The sequence below is a fragment of the Tachyglossus aculeatus genome, chromosome 19 (genome assembly GCF_015852505.1).
Source record: "Tachyglossus aculeatus isolate mTacAcu1 chromosome 19, mTacAcu1.pri, whole genome shotgun sequence".
NCBI lineage: Eukaryota > Metazoa > Chordata > Mammalia > Monotremata > Tachyglossidae > Tachyglossus > Tachyglossus aculeatus.
In genome coordinates, this window is record NC_052084.1 from 38708631 (window position 1) to 38726517 (window position 17887).

Consider the following 17887-nt stretch of genomic DNA (forward strand, 5'->3'; position numbering starts at 1 on the left):
AGCCTGGGCCCTAGGGCCTGGTTATTTCAGGAATGGGACCAGCCTTCCCCTCTACCCCCACACCACAGACCAAAGCTGAGGCCTGAGCTCTCCCACAGCAAGGTGGCCATGGCTGCTCAAATGTCTTGTTCCAGCCAGGCTGGGGTGGCTCCCCCGCCTCCTACTCTGTCCTCCAGAGGCCCAGCTCCTACCCCCATCTCCTCCTCTGTTCCCCTACCACACTCAGGGCCCAAGTCTCCCATCTTCTCCTCTTTTTCCCCTACCCAAAATCAGTCATTCAGTAAGTCAGTCAATCGTATTTATTGAGTGCTTTGTGCAGAGAACAGTACTACGGGCTTGGGAGAGGAAAATATAACAACAGCCACATTCCCTGCCCTCAGTGAGCTTACTGTCTAGAGGGACAACTCCTCCCTCTCCTCCCCTGTTCTCTAGAGGCGCAGCTCCCCTCCCCATCTCCTCCTTTGTTCTGGCTGGGGTCCAGCTCCCCCGACATCCTTTTTTTAGGCTATTTGTTAAGCATTTATTATGTGTCAAACACTGTTCTAGGCACTGGAGTAGGTACAAGTCAATCAGGTTGGTCACAGCCCCTGTCCCATATGGAACGCACCATCCAAGTAAGAGGGAGAACAGGTATTGAATCTCCTTTTTAGAGTGGAGAGCACATAGACACAGAGAAGTTAAGTGACTTGTCTAAGGTCACACAGCAAGCAATTGGCCGAGCCAGGATTAGAACCCAGATACTCTGACTCCCATGTCCATGCTCGAATTCCACTAGGCCATGCTGCAGCTCTTCATCTCCTCTGTCTCCAGTGCCCAGCTCTCCCCCCAACCCCAACTGTCCCTGACCCTGCTGTGGCCCAGGTCTGAATTTCTCAAGCCCCAGAGATGCATCAATCAATCAAAAGTATTTTACTGGGGAACTGCTGCAGGTAGAGCATTGCAGAGCACTGTACCGAGCACTTGAGAGAGAATAATTGGATTGGAAGACACTGAACCTTGCACTCAAGGAGCTTCCATTCTAGCAGCCAGGCCCTAGATAGAAGCTGGGTGGTTCTAAAAAGGGTGGGCGGGCAACCTGCCTGCATTGTCCCTGTTGGAGCAAGTCTTGCCCAACTAGGAGGTCCCCTTCCTTTTCACAATGGGATTTTCCCCATTTTGCAACTGACATGAAAAATTATGTTTTGCAGTTTCCACACTATTCATAGTATTCCCTGGTTCACTTCACTGGCATTTAGTCACAACCAGGTTTGCATGTACTGTTCCTTGAGGGGGATTTTCTCTGTTTTCCTTGTTGGTGTGTTTGTCATTGTTTTGGTGATTGGTTTATTTGAAAGGCAATGTAATATGAATGGCATGTGTGCTTCATGACTTCTAGTGCTGGCACGGCGTGAGTGGGTGAGCGGTTTGGGGGGAGCCCTTCCATGTCCCACCAGCACCTCAAACTCAATGTGCCCAAATCTCCCTTTCCCTCCTAAATTGCTCCTACTCCCAACTTTCCCATCTAAAGTCAATGACATCACCATCTTCCCTGACCCAGAGGCTCCCAATCTCTGTGTCATCCTAGACTCTTCACTGTTTGTCAAATCTCACATTCAATTTACCGCTAAATCCTCTCCAAATATTTCCTGGATCTTTGTACTCTCCACCCAAACAACCTGCATCAAGCACTCAATCAATCACTCAAAGATATTAGACACTTACTGTTTGCAGAGCATTCTACTAAGTGGTTAGGAGAGTATAATATAGCAGAGGTGGTAGACACTTTCCCTGCCTACAAGAGGCTTACAATCAACCACTCATGGTATCGCTGTTAGACTACTGTATCGGCCTCCTGGCAGGTTTCCAGCATGGCTTAATGGAAAGAGCATGGGCTTGGGAGTCAGAGGACATGGGTTCTAATCCCAACTCTGCCATTTGTCTGCTGTGTGACCTTGGGCAAATCAATTAACTTCTCTGTGCCTCAGATACCTCATCTGTAAAATGAGGACTGTAAAATAAGACTGTGAGCCCCAGGTTGGACAACCTGATTACCTTGTATCTATCCCAGTGCTTAGAGCAGTGCTTGGCACATAGTAAGTGCTTAACAAATACCATAATTATTAATTATTATTTCCCTGCAGCCAGCCTCTCCACCATCTAGTCTGCACTCCTGGGTCATCTTCCAAGGCCCTAATGGTGGGGTTTATTCAGCATATACTACATGCTAAACACTGGGGTATATGCAAGAGAATCAGATCAGGCACAGCCCTTGTCCCTCACAGGGCTCACATCTCAATCTAATGTTCTAATGTTCAGTCTAATGTTCAGCATTTTACAAGAAAAATTTAAACATGGTCTTTGAAAAAAGGGCACCTGCTTTGTCTTCCTTTTCCATCTCCACTTCAGGTTCAGCAGATGAAATGTGTGTCCTCCCCTAAGCCCTTCTAGGAGAGCGAGGAAATGTGGCCCAGGAGAAAGAGCAAAGCCTGGGGAGTCCAGAGACCCGGGTTCTGTTCCCTGTTCTGCTCCTGTCCTGATGTGTGACCTGGGGCAGGTCACTTACCCTCTCAGGGCCTTTTTCCTCCTCTGTAAAATGGGGTCAAGAACTCTGCTCTCCCTCCCTCTTAAATTGCAAGCCCTGTGCAGGACTGGGACTGTGTCAGATCTGTTATATTTGTATCAGCCCCAGCGCTTAGCACTGAATAAATGCTTAATGCACACCATGGTGGTGATGATGATGATGATTTAAGAAGAAAGAATGGAATCTTATTGGAGGGCAGGGGGCAGCAGGCTTTACGCCTGTTTGGGGCTGGCATCCTAGGGACAATTTCCTTCATGGAATCAGTTTCTCACAGCTGAAGCTGTAAATTAGGAAACCAAAATAAGTTGGGGGCACATGGGGGAGGGGTGGGTCCCTAGAGTTCAAAAGATAACCCTGTGTCGTCTAGTAATCGTCCCCACCTCCCCCATCCATGGGGAATGGGGGTTTGCATTCCAGTCTGAGGGGTCAGGCAAAATCTGCCCCCTCCCCCCCACCTTCTCCACTCCACAAGTTTTCCTTCGGCTGGAACAGCCAAAACAAAGGTGGGGAGGGGGCTAAGGGGTTGTCTTCCTTTCTTTTACAAGGTGGGAGTCACTTTGCTGCCCACGAAAATGGGCTGCTTTTGAAAGAGGAGATTTGCACATTGTAAATGTATTCCTGGGGTGACTCGGCCTCCTGGGTGTCTCAGCTGCAGCTCCTCAAGTGGCTGGGGAAGTCAGAAGCGAGTTGCAGCCTATTCTCAAGGAGTCACCAGACAGAGAGGCAATAGAGTCGATCCAAATTGTGCTATGAAAATCCAGAAAAGATTTATCCCAAGATTTCTGCCCTCAGGCACTCCCATACACTTTCTGCTGACAATGGATGACTGCAGCAAGGAGCTGGAACATTGAGACTGTGTTTTAAGGCCTGAATGAGAAAGGGACACAGTGTTTTGGGGCATGCTGTCATCAATTATTTCACACTAGTTTTAAGATGAGGTTGGCAGCAGATTAAAACAAAAATGGGCTGATAGGAGAGCCCCAGAAACTGAGCTCTTTTCAAAATAAAGCAACTCTGAAAGCTGGCCATACGCTAAAAGAAGCCACTCCTAGTGTGTGTGTGCGGGGGGCACAGGGGTGGGTTCTGCATTGGTACACCACACTGAACCATCAGTCCTGTAGAGCACCCTTTCTGCCCTCCACTCCCACTGGGTTAAGGAAATGGCCGAGCTTGGAAAGAGATGATAAATGCAAGCCACAGAGAGCAGGCCCTGGTTGTCCGAGGCAGGCTTGACCCCATCCAGGAGGGTCCCCTCCCCTCCCCTCTCAGTGATGGATGGCCCAGGAGCTCAGCCCGAGCAGCTCCTGAACTCAGAGGTCAGCGGGGGAATGTCTCTCCAGCCTTTTGAAACAGGGCCTTGAAGGGAGGTTGAGTGAGTGCCATTAACCGAGAATGGGCAGAGCAGGCACCGCTGGTCGCCTGGCCACAAGGTCACACAGTAGACACTTGGCGAAGTTGGAATTAGACTCCCAGGCTCGCGCTCTATCCACTAAGCCATGCTGCTTCACTGAGGCAGCAGGCTCCTGGCATGGCTGAAACCAGCTGGGGGGGATCACTCCCACTCAATCAATTAATGGTATTTACTGAGCATTTCCTCTGTGCAGAGTACTGTACTGAGTGCTTGAGAGAATTCAATAGTGGTAGTAGATGCTATCCCTGCCCTCAAGGAGCTTATATTTTATTGTGGACAGAGCTCTCTTCTGAGCAGTTGGGAGAGTAAGATGTGATAGAGCTGGTAGTCAGAATCTCTGCCCTCCAGGAGCTTACAAACCTATAACCCACCATTCTGCACCAGTCAGCCTGCATCTGGGCCCTGTCATTTTCTGGTTCCACCTGTCAAGCTGTGGGAAGAACAAGTGTGTTTTTCTTCCTTTTCTTTATTGCTCATTTTTGGCTTCCCCCCCTGCCTTTCGCAAGAAAGGCACCAATCCTTACCAAACCACACTGACGGTCACACTAAGCGATGGCTGATCAAATGGGAGAGGGTAAGCAGCGTCTGCTGCCAACGAGATCTCAGAGAGATTCTGTTTGGTGGCCACAGGCTGTATCCCTGGAAGAGCTGCAAGGATCAATTGGAATGACCAGCATACAACCATTTGGGGCTTGGAAGGGGTGAAGTGGGGAGGGGTGCACTACTATCAATCAATCGTGTTTATTGAGAGCTTACTGTGTGCGGAGTACTGTACTAAGCACATGGGGGAGTACAATATAAGAGTTGGTAGACACATTCTCTGCTCACAAGGAACTTACAGTCTAGAGGGGAAGACAGACTAATAAGAATAACTGGAGAATGTATTAAGTGCTTTCTATCTATGTGCAAAGCACTGTACTAGGCTCTGAGGTAGATATCAAGTACCTGTCCCAATTGGGGCTCACAGTCTAAGAGAGAGAGATGGTATGGGCAGTGGAAATAGAAAGTTAAGTGACTTGTCCAAGGTCACACAGCAGACAAGTGGCAGAGCTCAAATTAGAACCCAGGTCCTGTGACTGCCAGGACTATGTTCTTCCCACTTCTCACTGACTGCAGAGATTTCACCCCAGTGCTCACTGACTTTTGTGCCGCTGCCCTCCTCTCTTCTGCACCCACTGCCCACCCCCAGGCTAGCCAGCCTGCCTGTTGCCCAAGAGGAGAAGTCAGTCCACAGTCTGGGGCTGTGAGGACCACACAGGGTCGACTGGATATCAATGTGGCTGCCTGGGAGTGAAACTGAGAGCAGTCTGTCCTCCCCGTGCATCTCGGGAGCATCCCTAGCTTCTCCCCCACAGACCAATAGGGAAGCTTGAGCTCAGTGGATCCTCTGTGGACTATGAATGTGCTTCTCGTCAACTTCATAAAGACATGAGCCAGAGGGAAAGTGAGCAAGCCCTTATGGTTGGGATATTGACTGCTGTAAAACAACAATTCCTTATTGTTGCTTTCTCACTATCTATACTTTGGTCGCTGTGCTCAGATGTGCTGTTTTGTGATGTTAGCTCTGTTCTGAACTTTATTCCATCTGCTTGACATTTGGAAACAGAAAGGATCTGAGTCGGTATTTCAGGACCTGGCATTTGGAAGCAGCGTAGCTCAGTGGAAAGAGCTCAGGCTTGGGAGTCAGAAGTCATGGGTTCGAATCTCAATTCAGCCACTTGTCTTCCCCTTCCTTCCTCTCCCCCTCGTCCCCCTCTCCATCCCCCCATCTTACCTCCTTCCATTCCCCACAGCACCTGTATATATGTATATATGTTTGTACATATTTATTACTCTATTTATTTATTTATTTTACATGTACATATCTATTCTATTTATTTTATTTTGTTAGTATGTTTGGTTTTGTTCTCTGTCTCTCCCTTTTAGACTGTGAGCCCACTGTTGGGTAGGGACTGTCTCTATATGTTGTCAACTTGTATTTCCCAAGTGCTTAGTACAGTGCTCTGCACACAGTAAGCACTCAATAAATACGATTGATTGATTGATTGATTTGGAGGAGGAGGAGGAGGAGCAATAAAGGAATTGATTGAGCACCTGCTGAGTGCAGTGTACTGTGCTAAGTGCTGGGGAAAATACAACAGATAATAAAAATAACAGTATTTGTTAAACATTTACTATATGTCAAGCACTGTTCTAAGTGTCATGGTAGATACAAGGTAATCAGGTTCTCCCACATGGGGGTCACGGTCTTAAACTCCATTTTACAGACGAGGAAACTGAGGCACAGAGAAGTTAAGTGATTTGCCCAAGGTCACACAGCAGAACAAGTGGCAGAACCGGGAACCCACATCTTCTGACTCCCAGGCCCGTGTTCTTGCCACTAGGCCATACTGACATATGCATAAGACCCCAGTATCTGCCCATGGGGAGTGTACATTCTAATTGGAGAGGTGGACATGAAGGTATTAAGAAGCTTACTGATGTTGCTCTTGCTCAGCCACAAGGCTTTGTTCAATCTCTGGACCCTCTACTTTTGTTTGGTTTGGTTTTCCCAGTCAGTGGCCAGTAGGATTGAACATAAAAACAAATGTGAAACCAATATCACACCACTTTTTTGGACAGCTCCTTCTGAAGTCTGATGGGCAAAACCAGATTTCAGTTCAAGTATGGTTTCTGAAGACTTGAATTTGTGGCCATATCTAGGAGAGTCTTCTCTCTGTTGGCAGAGCTGCTTCACTGTGCTGCCACTGGAAGGCTAATTGAGATGTTCTGAAAGGGAGTGGAATCTCCTTGAGGCGTCTACTAACACTACTGGACTCTCTCAAGTGCTTAGTGCAGTGCTCCACACACAGTAGGTGCTCAGTAAATAGCATCGGTCAAGTCTTCTCTAGAACACACACTTACCTCATATGTGTGATGTAATGCATTTTCCGTAATCATTCATAAGAAAATGACAACTTCAAAAACAATATGGCAACGATATCTTCATTTTCCAAAGATGTCCATCGCATGGGCACATGTGCTCTTTATGGCTCTTTTTCAACTTGCATTAAAAAAAAGCCTAGCTACAATTTGCTCAGATATCAAATTCAGTTGGCCTTGTTTGGTGCCAAAGCTAATGTCTTTCAGTCTGAAGTCAACAAATTTGTGTCAAATGATCCAAACAACAGTGGTCTTATGTTCTCAGAAACTTTTCTATAGCTTTTTCATTAAGAAGAACTGAAACAGAAAGCGCATGCATTAGTCAGAGGAAGAAAAAAATGATCTCTTAAATTCTGTGATCCAGCCATCAGTGGGATTGACCAAGTGTCTACTGAGAGAAGCCCTGTACTAAGGACTTGGGAGAGAACACCACAAGCAAGACACATGTTTCCTGTACTCAAGGAGCCTACAGTCTAAAGGGGAAGACAGTCACAAATGATTTACAAGCAGAGGGTGCAGGAGGAAGAAATGGGCAGTCCAACTAAACCGGGATGAATAACTGAATAAATAATTGACTAAGATGTATGATTTAAGTAGAAATATGCTCTGCAAAGTCAACTTTCATCAAGAGAGGAAGAACTCCTTTCAGTAAAGAAGATTTATGTGATTGATCGCAGAGGTGAGAAACTTATGAATCTGGCTTCATTTTTATTTGGTAGGAGATGGAGGAGGGTGTCAATGACAAGTGAAGTCAGTTGAAAGTTCGGTAACCATCCAGCCCAGCTCTCCCACTTGCTTGCTGTGTGACTTTGGGCAATTTTCTATTCCTCAGTTTTCTCATCTATTAAATGGGAATTGAATATGTGTTCTCAATCCTGCTTAGGCTGTCCCTGTCCCTGTGAGGGACAGACTCTGTGTCTGACCTGATCGTCTTGTGACTGCTCTGGAACTTAATACAGTTCTTGGGACATAATAAGTGCTTAACAAATACCGCTATTATTATTATTATTATTATTATGGTTGTTATTATTCTCCAGCTGCCAATCTGCAGATGGGCTTGATAGACTACCCCTTCCTTGAAATTCTAGTCCTTAAAAATAAACCTACTTAAGAGAGTCATTCATTCATTCAGTACTAGTAGGCACCTACTGTTTGTGGAGTACAGTACTGAGCACTGGGGAAGGGGGCAGTGACGGATGAACAAGATTTGGTCCCTGGTCCTCTAGGGGCCACAGTCTAGGAGTGGGGCTGGGAGGTTGGTGACAGGTACATAAGGAAAGACTGAATTAATCAAGGCAAAACAACACGAGAACAGGACAGTAAATACAATCAGAGCTCCAAAACACTGTGGTTGAAAGAAGCACTTGCAAAGCTTCTTACTGCTCGGACAGGGGACACAAAGTGATTCAATGCTATTGTGCATTCATCCATAATCATTCATAAGAAAATGACAACTTCAAAAACAATATGGCAATGATATCTTCATTTTCCAAAGATGTCCATCGCATGGGCACATGTGCTCTTTATGGCTCTTTTTCAACTTGCATTAAAAAAAAAGCCTAGCTACAATTTGCTCAGATATCAAATTCAGTTGGCCTTGTTTGGTGCCAAAGCTAATGTCTTTCAGCCTGAAGTCAACAAATTTGTGTCAAATGATCCAAAGAGCAGTGGTCTTATGTTCTCAGAAACTTTTCTATAGCTTTTTCATTAAGAAGAACTGAAACAGAAAGCGCATGCATTAGTCAGAGGAAGAAAAAGATGATCTCTTAAATTCTGTGATCCAGCCATCAGTGGGATTGACCAAGTGTTCTCCCCAGAACCCAGTGCTGAGCTCTGCACACAAGCCGCCCAGGACAGTACTGTGCACACAGTAGGCACGCAGCACAGTCCTCCGTACACACAGTAGTGGGTAAGAGTAAAAATGGACCCAGACAATCCCAGAGAAGATACCAGATGAGAAGCAGTAAACAGAAAAGCATCCCCATCTGTGGGAAAACACGAATAAGCAAAACCACAAACAGGAAACACATTGCTGGGGTCTAAGCACATCCCAGCCTGGAGTTCCAGGGCCTGGATAAGGAGGACAGAGACTCCTATCTTCCCAGAACACGCGTGCCTCAGTCTGGACACCGAGGGACACAGCTCTGCTCCCTTGCCCACCACCTTCTTCTCCAACTCCCCCACCCACCTCGGGTTTTCCACCATGGACTTTCGACGATCGATTCTGATCTCATTAAACTGATTTACTGGGCCACTGGCTCTGCTCTGCCTCAGATAATTCCTACTTTGTTTAAAATTCGGGAAGGGCTGGGGGAGGGGTCAGGACATTAATGGCTGCACTTCTGCAAACAGAGTGGCAGTGGATTTATTGCGAAGGTTATAAAGGAAAAGTATTAAGTGTGCTTCTTCTCTGCACGGCCCAGCCCTCCTGCACAATGTCTGCGGGAACCCCAAGAGTCCTGTTTTGGGCGTCGGAGCGGGGTGGGCCGTGGTGGGGAGGGACTCTGCTCCCTGAAGATGGGCTCCGCTTCCCCGCAGCATTAATTAACGCTGTAAATCACAGGCAACATAAAACGACCATATCCGACAGGGCCCGGAGAGTCCCGGAGTTCCACAGGCTGCGTGCGAGCCACTCGCTCGGATGCCTACCCTGGCACGCTAATGGCAGGGTGGACTTCAAAGGAAGCTTTGGCACTATTACACTGTCCCTGCTATAAAATACAGGCTCCTCCACGCCACTTTGTGGGGAGGAGATGAAAGTTTTGACCATTTATGGGAAACTCCTTATTTTTTCCCCTCCCCCTACCAACTTTCCTTCTTTGAAGGGGACCAGATAAGTACTGGCTTGTCCTTTCCTCCCCAAACAATGGGGAGGTGAGCTTTATCTCAGCAGGTTGGTGTCCTGTTCTGAATTGTTAAACTCCTTTAGGACAGGGATCCTGTCTGCTAACTCTATTGGACTCTCCCAAGTTTTTAAGGACAGGGATCACATCCACATGCTCTATTCATTCATTCATTCAATCGTATTTATTGAGCACTTGCTGTGTGCAGAGCACTGTACTAAGAGCTTGGGAAGTACAAGTTGGCAACATATAGAGATGTCTCACTAATGCTTGGTAGAGTGCTCTGCACAAAGCTTAGTGGATAGAGCATGGGCTTGGGAGTCAGAAGGACCTGGGTTCTAATCCTGGCTCCACCACAAATATGTTGTGTGACCTTGGGCAAGTCACTTACCTTCTCTGGACCCTAGTTACCTCATCTGTAAAACAGAGATTAAGACTGTGAGCCCCATGTGGGACAGGGATTGTGTCCAACCTGATTAACTTGTATCTTCCCCAGTGCTTAGCGCAGTACCTGGCACATAGTAAGCACTTAACAAGTACCATAATCATAATAGTAATGATGATGATGATGATGATGATGATTATTTACCATTGATTGATCAATTGAGAGATGGATGAAGTCTCCAGGATGGGTCTCTAGATTTCTGCCTAAGAATCCTACAACCATTCTGGCATTGGTCTGGTCAGTGATGGATGGTCCATGAAATCCACCACTTGTCTCCTGGGCCAACTGTACTCCTGTCTCTGGCTTGGTCAGTGGGTGGCCACAGGTGGAGAGTAGCTGTACCTAGGTGCCTCAGATTTGTACTAGGTTGGGACAGGTAAGGTAGGGCTTGCAGTTAGTGGGGGAGGAAGAAGAAGAGGAGGAGGAGAAGAAGGAGGAGGAGGAAGAAGAGGAGGGAGAGTGTTGGGCAAGACAAGGTGCTTAGCATTGGGTGGAGCTGATGGGAAGGGCAGAGGGACACCACATTAATTCATTCAATCATATTTATTGAGCACTGACCATGCACAGAGCACAATACTAAGCACTTGGGAGAGTATGCAGGATTTGTCCTGGCCAAATGATCCCTCTCCTGGCACCATGTCCACTCTGGAACCCAGACTCAGGGTCAGCCCTGCTCAAAACATCAGGTCTCCCATCATGTGTGGCACAGGATAATTGCCTCATCCAGCCCCTTCCCTACTCCCCCAGCCTTCTGGCCGGTTGACACAGTGCCAGCCTTAGGAGTAGGCTAGTAGTGACCACCTGTGAGCTCCAAAAGTGTCCGGGACTCCAAACATGACCAGATGTGTGAAGTCTAGGGAATGACTCTGAGACTCAGAGGAAACGTTCCGGGGCTCGGGTGTTGTCTGACTTTCATGGCCTAGCCTAATCCAAAATCAGAACCTTAATGCTCCTCACACTTAATCCACACGTGCCCGCAGCTGGCCACGACCATTCTGCATTGCTAATGCGGTCCGCACCACACATGCCAACGACATCATCAATGGTATTTCATCATTATGGCTCCTCTGTAGTGTGTGCACTGTAGGCAGGATCTGAAATTCCAAGGCATCCATGATTCACCTTTGTCACTGTCCCATTACAAGAGTGTGGGCAGCCGTGCCTGGGCAATGACATCAATGACCTTATTTCACTGCATCCAGTGAAGCCCAATGGATAGTGATCACAACGGCCTGTACCTGGGCATGTGCATGCATGTGGGGTGTGTGGGTGTGTGTGTCTCATATTTAATTTGGGGAGTGAGGCACAAAGAAAAGGGTGCTGGTTTCCTTCTTTGTAATTCAAGCCCTTGGGGTAAAAGATGCCCTTTTACTACAAGAGGAGGAGGTGATGGTGACTTTTTTTAGCAATTAAGAGTTATCAACACCCAGGTAAAACTGAGAATGTATAGTTTGGCCATAACCCATTTTCACTAGTGTTTTGGCTGGAACGTTGCCAGAGAAATATGGAATGTTTGGCTGGATGCAGTGTGACGCAGAGTTGGGAGGAATGGCTGTGTGCAGGTGTGTGGTGTTGGCGGGGGTGAGCACCACATTAGTAGTGATGGCATCTATTGCATGAGAGTGCAAATTGTCCTTAATGCAGAGTCTGGCTAGAACATAACCCCTGCAGGACAGGGGAACTGGAAACTGAGTTTCTCCTAAACAGAGAGTCAGTTGGTCATTAGCAATGAATTGTCTATTACTCCCCCAAAGCACCCCAGTGTGTTAGTTATAGCCAGGGGCAAAATAAAGGGGTGTATTATTATTACTTCATCCATCTTGCTTGGAAGTTAGACAACGAGGTTCTAATCTGGTCTCCACCACTTGTCTGCTGTGTGACTCTGGGCAAGTCACTTAACTTCTCTGGGCCTCAGTTACCTCATCTGTAAAATGGGGATTTAAATTGTGAGCCCCATGTGTGACATGGACTGTGTCCAACCTGATTATCTTGTACCTACCCGAGTGCTTAGTTCAGTACCTGGCACATAGTAAGCACTTAACAAATACCAAAAAATAAAATTAGAAAATTATCCACGTATATCGTCTTAGGATACGACTTGCCTGACTTCCAGAGAGATTATTGTTTTATTAAATCCAATGGCCTGTTGTCAGAGTTGGGGAAGTGTGGAGGGAGGGTGTGAGGAGGGGAACTTGGGTTTCTGGATTTGGATAAGGAACTGAATGATGAATGATAAAATCTGATAAATTCAGTTAATCAGTATAATAGTTGGGAAACCAACAAATTTTAAACAGCACCCTAGGACTAATAAAAAGAGCACTACTCTGAGAGACAGAGGACCTGAGATCTAATTCACTTACCTGCTTTGTGACCTTGGGCAAGTCTATTAACATCTCCGTGCCCCAGTTTCCTCATCTTTAAAATCGGGGTTAAGTATCTGGTCTCCCTCCCCGTTAGACTGTGAACCTCATGTGGAACAGGATCTGTGTTCAACCTGGTTATCCTAGGCTTACTTCAATGTTCGGTACAGTGTTTGGCATTAAGGAAATGTTTACCAGACCACAATTATTATTATAAATATTAGCTTTCAATCAATGGCGTTTTTTGAGCACTTACTGCATGCAGAGCACTATAGTGAGTGCTTGGGAGAGTGCAACATAACAGAGTTGGTAGACCTATTCCCTGACCCCAAGGAGCTTAGCATCTAAAGGGGATCCAAACATTAATATAAATATAAACAAAAACTCCCCACCATTGGCACTCCACCACTTTGCCCCCTCTTACCTCACCTCACTACTCTCCTTCTACAACCCTGCCTGCACTCTTCGCTCCTCTAATGCCAGCCTCCTCACTGTGCCTCAATCTTGCCTATCTCATGGACAACCCCCAAGCCCACATCCTGCCTCTGGCCTGGAATGCCCACCCTCCTCAAATATATCAGACAATCAGTCTCCCCACCTTCAAAGCCATAATGAAGGCACATCTCCTCTAAGAGGCCTTCCCAGACTAAGCCCCTCCTTTCCTCTTCTCCCACTCCCTTCTGTGTCTCCCTGACTTGCTCCCTTGGTTCTTCCTCCTTCCCAGTCCCACAGCACTTATGTTCGTATCTAGAATTGATTTATTTGTATTGATGTCTGTTTCCCCGCCTTTAGACTGTAAGCTTGTTGTGATCAGGGAATGTGTCTGTTCATTGTTGTATTGTACTCTCCCAAGGGCTTAGTACAGTGCTCTGCATACATTAAGCACTCAATAGATATGATTGAATGAATTAATAAATAAATTACAGATATCAATCAGTCAATTCCATTTGAATGCTTACTATGTGCAGAGCACTGTACTAAGTGCTTGGGAGAGTACAGTACAACAGAATTAGCAGAAACGTTCCCTGCCCATATTCTAGAGGGAGAACTGAATGTTAATATGAATAAACAAGCAATTTGTAATATGTAATTTATGTATAAATTTATTTTATATACAGATAATTAATTTATATAAATAATTTAGTGCTGAGGGAGCACTAACCCCCATCTATCGATCAGTCAATCAGTGGCATTTATGAAGTGCTCCAGGTGTTTGGATGGATTGCAAAAGACTCAGATATTGAGAGGGCAAGAGAGTTAATGCCTCGAAGTTCTTTCCCTCTGAGACATGATCCCATATATATTAGCAAAGCTCTATTGGTCATTAGATTGTAGGCTCCTTGAGGGCAGGGAATTTGGGACTTGTGGTTCTGTTGTCCTCTCCCAAGCACTCATTACAGAATGTAAGCTCCCAGAGGGCCGGAAACATACTTCTGCTCCTACTCCCAAGTCCTCACATGGTGCTCTGCAGGTGTAGGCACTCAGAAAATGCTGCTGATATTGAGCCTTCAGTAAGTACCACTGACTATGTTGCAATTAAGGGATTAGAGAAGGAGACGTTTCTACCGTCCACAACCCCACTGTAGTTTTCCGGACAATTCCCCTTTAGAACCATTAGTTTCATTTGCGGGGGTGGTGTGCAAAAGGGACGTTAAATGGTTCTTTCTCGTTATTTTTTGGATTGTTTTTGATGTGCCCTTCTGAAGGCGTCAAACAACTAAACATGTGTTTATCCATCAGCGCTATGGGTGTGGGCTACTGCTGCTTTTATCAGACGATCGGCATGAAGCTCCTGTCCCCCCTCCCCCCCGACGCCCGCAGCTGATCTGGACCCCACTGGGAAAGGCCCCTCAGCCAGTGAGGACAGTCAGGAACAGGGCAGGAAAAATGAGAAGGAAAGAAAAAGCTCGGTCTGTCACACAATGGCAACTACTAAGGCTCTGGCGACATCCCGCACTAATCTGGGAGTCAGCCCCCAGCGGCTTACCAAGCCTGTATTTAACCTATTTTCTTAATGGCAATTAAGAAATGTTTTCATTTCCCAGGGAGAGGATTGCCGTGAAATCCCCTTGGCCTGTTTGTCTTCTCCTGCTAACCCCTTCTCTCCTCTGCGTCCTCCTTTCCCCGTCCCTCTCCCCTTCTCCGGTGACCAGCCCTTCTCCCTCCTCCCTCCCTCTGGCCTCCCCCCTTCCTCAATCCCCACACCCTTCTCTAGTGACCAGCCCATTCCCCACCCGTTCTCCCCTCCCCCCCCCCCCCCCCCCCCCCAACGCCAGGCATCCCAAACATCCCTGTGTGTTTGGACAGCGTGCAGTGAGGAAGAAATGATTAAGCAGCTGAATGTTTGAAATCCAGCTAAATGCACCGATTATTATCTGCTTAAGTCTTCCTTATCTCGAACCGTGTGGGGCTTAATGGCTGGTCCATTGTTCTCCGCCCCAAGGTATTAATGAAGGAATCAGGGCAGCGAGCTGATGTCAGAGGTGGCCCAGAGGTGACAGGTAGAGAAGGGATCCCCGCCACCCGCCACTCTTCCCCCCAATCCACTAGCCCACAGCTCTGGGGGAGACACCTGTGGAAAACAAAAACAAACCGAACTGGGCTGCGTTTCTAGGGTGGGAGAGCTCGCCCAGAGCCTGCTGAAAAGGTGGACCTGTTCTCTCCTCTGGCCGCTGGGCACCGGTTCGGGGCTGGAAGGGAAAAGTAACCAGAATCTGGTCCATGAGCTGCAGCTTCTGCCCTTTTCGGCCCCAGCCCAGGTCAGGAGGTCTCGACGTTTTTTCACCACTCGCTCATGACAATAGCCCCTTTCCCTTCCTCCTCCTATGATTTATTTAAATGTCCATTACCCCCTCTAGAGTGTAAGTTCCTTGAGGGCAGGGATCTTGAATCTATTGTACTTCCCAAGGACTTAGTGCAGTGCTCTGTACACAGTAATAAAAACGACGCTGTTTGTCAAGCGCTTATTTTGTGCCAAGCACCGTATTTGGATACAAGCAAATCGAGTTGGACACAGTCCCTGTCCCATGTGGGGTTCACAGACTCAATCCCCAATTTATAGAGGAGGGAACTGAGGCACAGAGAAATGAAGTGACTTGCCCAAGGTCACACAGCAGACATGTGGTGGAGCTGGGAATAGAATACATGACCTTCTGACTCTCGGGCCCATGCTCTATCCACTACGCCATGCTGCTCACAGTAGGCACTTCGTCAGTACTGTTGATTGACTGATCAATCCCTAAGTCTCAAACATTCCAATTGCTCAGACTGTGTCCAATCTGCTCTTAACAGATCTACCCTAGTATTTGGTATATAATAAGGACTTAATATAATAATACTAATATTATTATTATAATATTATTATTACTCAGGAAACTGCTCTGCAAATAGGAAATGAAACACAAATGAAACTGACAGAAACTTCTCTGTCAGAGCCTGAGGGGAGAAAAGAGATGCCCTCTGACTTTGAAAATGAAGTTATTTCAAACTTTCCAGCTGTTACTCTAGAAAAATACAACTTGGAAATGCAGACTAGATAGGCGACATCACTGAGGGTCCATTCTCCAGAGAAGCCAAGTGGAGGTCCTCAACCCCACTGGTCCCGCTTTCCTGGAAATGGCCAAGAACTTGGATAGAGAATGAAATCATGCTGCATCATCCACTCCCCTGGGTGACATATTCCATGGGGTGATGGTATAGGTGGGATATACGCTATAATTAACCTCAAAGGTGTGGATCCAAATGGATAGATTTTGCTGGTAGCCACTCTGTCTCATAACATGATGATGAATAGGGCATTTATTGCGTGCTAAGCACTGGGGTAGATACAAGATGACCAGAAGAGTCTGTAATGGTGGTTCCTATTGAGATTTGGGGGTTTCTTTGTAAACAAATCATTTTCTAGCCCAGGCAATGTGGGAGGGGGGCACCTATGAGTGTTCAGGAGGAAGGGGTGGAGTGGGAAGGTCAGTGTTCTATCCACAATCCTGGCCACATTGGGTACACAAGCAGGTTGCCCCTTGTGTTGTTTTTTTCCTCATCTGATAATAATTGATTTGTCATTTTTTTATTGGATGTTCCTGTCATACAGTATAATATCAAAAGTGGTATGAGATGGCTTTGAGAGGTGTAATGTGGTTTGGCACTAATTAACTTAGTTTTAATGAAGTAAATTTTATTTTAAAATAAAGTGGCCCTAGTTATCCAGATGGTCAAAAGTTTGCATCTGTAGTTCAAGCTAGGATATGCTCTTCCAAGTGCTCAGTTGAAAATGAAGTTAGTTGAGAAGCAAAATGGCCTAGTGGAAAGACCCCAGGTCTGGGAGTCAGAGGACCTGGGTTCTAATCCTAGCACTGCCAGTTGCCTGCTGCATGATCTTGGTCTAATCATTTAACTTCTCTGTGCCTCAATTTCCTCATCTGTTGAATGAGGATTAACTACCTGTTCTCCTTCCTACATAGACTGTGTCCAACCTGATTATCTTGTGTCTACCCCAGTACTTAGTACGGTGCTTGACACATAGTAAGCATTCAACAAATGTAATTTAAAAAGAGCTCTACAACCAGTGAGCACTCAGTGCATGGTTTTGATTGATTGATAAATTGCGCCATCTGTTCTTTCCCACCATTGTTTTAAGCTAGATTGATGCCCAAGTGCCTGTGTTCTTTTCAGGGTTGTCAGGGTTAATAAACCAAGAGTCTTGAGCCCAGCCAGAAAAAGGAACTCAGAATCAGTCTCTTCTTATTTTTGTTCTTTCGATTCTGAGCGTGTGAGAGGCTTTGGTCACCTCTTGGGAAATATGCTGCTTCAGAATTGTCTCTTTGCTGACTTCTGAGGGAAGGTCAGTTACCAGGAGGGAAAGAAAAGAAAAGTGGCCTAATAGAAAGAGCACAGGCCAGGGAGTCAGAGGACCTGGGTTTTAATTCTAGCTCTGCCGATTGCTGTGTGAACTTGGGCAAATCACTTAACTTCTCTGTGCCTCAGTTCTCCTCACCCCTTCCTCCTACTTAGACTGTGAGTCCTGTCCATGTGGGACAGGGACTGTGTCCAACCTAATTAACTTGTGCCTATCCCAGGGCTTAGAACAGTGTTTGACACACAGTAAATGCTTATCAAATACCATAAAAAAAGTGAACGCCTCAATCTTGATCATTTAACTAAAGTACCTTGCATGGTACCATGATGGAGAATGAGAGATGCCTAAGAAGGAATTGTTTGTCTTTATTTTGTTTTTCTCCAAGACGCAGGAATAGCTGGCAGTGACTTATTTTCAATCAATCAATGATAGTTGAGCAATTACTCTGAAGAGTGCACTAGATTTGGTAGACATAATTTCTTCCCTCAAGG